The sequence below is a fragment of the Bos indicus x Bos taurus genome, chromosome 5 (genome assembly GCF_003369695.1).
Source record: "Bos indicus x Bos taurus breed Angus x Brahman F1 hybrid chromosome 5, Bos_hybrid_MaternalHap_v2.0, whole genome shotgun sequence".
NCBI lineage: Eukaryota > Metazoa > Chordata > Mammalia > Artiodactyla > Bovidae > Bos > Bos indicus x Bos taurus.
This window is the reverse complement of record NC_040080.1, coordinates 45,559,069-45,561,801: the sequence shown is the minus strand read 5'-3', so window position 1 is coordinate 45,561,801 and position 2,733 is coordinate 45,559,069.

Below are 2,733 nucleotides of genomic sequence, written 5' to 3'. Positions count from 1 at the left end.
TGTCCATTTTATTGGCATATAATTGCTGAGAGTAGTCTCTTATGATCCTTTGTATTTCTGTGTTGTCTGTTGAGATCTCTCCATTTTCATTTCTAATTTTACTGATTTGATTTTTCTCCCTTTGTTTCTTGATGAGTCTGGCTAATGGTTTGTCAATTTTATTTATCCTTTCAAAGAACCAGCTTTTGGCTTTGTCGATTTTTGCTATGGTCTCTTTTGTTTCTTTTGCATTTATTTCTGCCCTAATTTTTAAGATTTCTTTCCTTCTACTAACCCTGGGGTTCTTCATTTCTTCCTTTTCTAGTTGCTTTAGGTGTAGAGTTAGGTTATTTATTTGACTTTTTTCTTGTTTCTTGAGGTATGCCTGTATTGCTATGAACTTTCCCCTTATGATTGCTTTTACAGTGTCCCACAGGTTTTGGGTTGTTGTGTTTTCATTTTCATTTGTTTCTATGCAAATTTTGATTTCTTTTTTGATTTCTTCTGTGATTTGTTGGTTATTCAGCAGCGTGTTGTTCAGCCTCCATATGTTGGAACTTTTAATAGTTTTTCTCTTGTAATTGAGATCTAATCTTACTGCATTTCAGAAAAGATGCTTGGAATGATTTCATTTTTTTTGAATTTACCAAGGCTAGATTTATGGCCCAGGATGTGATCTATCCTGGAGAAGGGAACAGAGGATTCTTGACAGATCCAAAACAGCACACAGGAAGCCTCCTGTTAAATGCTTACTGACAATTCCCCCTATTTTATTACATTTGTAAAATGAAATTTGATTTGTTTCCAGTTGTAGGAACTATGATTAGAATGAACCAAGAGTAACACAAAATTGAAGCAAGTCTGGCCATGGGACCTTCTTCCCAGGGTCGTTGGAGATTTACTGGTAACCACAAATTACATCGAGATTGAAGAATCAAAAAGGAATCATTTCTTAAAGAGATAGAGGAGTTAAGACAAGTATATAGTTTGCAATTAATACAAGTTACAGAACATAAAGTGTTATTAAATTGTAAATTTCCTATGGCTATAACAAAAGGAAGTGGGACATAGGGCCGTATAAAATATGACTGATTATAGCCAAAGAAATAGATACTATGACCACGATTGTCCCTGTGAAATGTCCGGTCCAAGTTCCAGGTTCTTTGGTGCTTGCTGCAAGTTTCTAAATGTCCCTGTTCAGGCGCCACTGAGAGGGTAACAGGCAGGAAGGCCAGGGGTCTCCAAATAGAGGAAATAGCCTGCAAGTGTCAGACATTTTTATCTCTCTTAAGCGGCAGGAGGAAACAAACTAGCAATATTTTTTCCTTCTCTATACAAATTTAAAGGGAGGTTTCTCTTAAAATACTGTGTTGCCATAATGACACCCGGTTTGGCCTGAAGTTAGCTATTCTCGAGTCTAGAGATAACCAATGCCTTTTTCTTATGGAAATGTTTGTCTTAAGCTATGCTAATGTACTATGCCTTTACCCCAAACTCTGTCTCCAAGTCGGTTCCGCCTCTTGGCCCAGAACCTACTTGACAAACCAGTATGGATATTGTTCCCCTAATCTATGTAAATGAAACTATTTGTATGGTGGTCTGCCCTTCTTCAAGATTCAAGTTAATCATTTTATGACCCATCTGAATTTTAAGACATTCCTTTCTTTCATTAACAGACTGCTAGTGACTATATAACATCCAGCTAAAGACTAGCAGGGGGGTACTCTTTCTGCCCCCTTCTGATGCCTATGTCAGAAGCTTTCTCTATCTCCTTTATACTTTAATAAAACTTTACTACACAAAAGCTCTGAGCGATCAAGCCTCATCTCTGGCCCCGGATTGAATTCTTCTCCTCCGGGGGCCAAGAATCCCGGTGTATTCGCATGATTCAACAACAACCTTTCACCACTTGTTGAGGTCCTTTAATGGACTGGAACCTGGTGGTCTGGAGTCAACGATAAGAAAGTAAAGGAGAGAGAAAGAGGGGTGATATTCCTTGGTTTACTCAGAAAGCCAATAAAGTCCCTGACACGGGACTTGCTCTGTTCACAAAGGCCTCAGGCGCCCTCTCGAGGGGGTGAGGGTGCAGAGTGCCTTCTCGAGAGGCTCTTAGAAGCCCAGGCAGGAAAGTGAACCCAGAGAGCTTCTGCACTCCAGAAATTAGCCTGAAAAAGAGAGAGAGAGCAAGAAAGAAAGACACGGGGACCAAAGCTCTGATGGAGCAAAGGTGTTTTAATCAACATGGTGTGGCCATATATACTGTCTTACAAGGTAGTTATTCTCAGCAAAGCTAAAGATTAAAATTCCAGACTTACAAAACATAGGCGATCCATATAAAAGAGAGAGAGTTGTAAACAATCACTTTTACCATATGGTTCATAAGAAGGAAGAGGGTACTTATCACTGTATTGAAAAACTAATGAAGGAAATGCCTGGATTCTTCAGCCCAAGGAGAGGCTTGCCTCTCTTCTTAATTCCTGAATATTCAGGAATTGATAAGGAACAGAGATTCCTGACAGATCCAAAACAGCACACAGGAAGCCTCCTGTTAAATGCTTCCTAACAAAGGAGCCCAAAACAGGATGTGCTGAGCCAGGAAGGATCTGGCGTGTCAGGGCTAGGCTTGTTTCTCAAGGGACCAGCAGGAGGGTGGGATTAGGCCAGGGTGGGACGTGGTGGGCAGGATGTTTGTTTGATGTGAGGACTCAGATGTGAGGGTGTTCACTTCCCCCTATTCTTCTCTGGGTATATCTG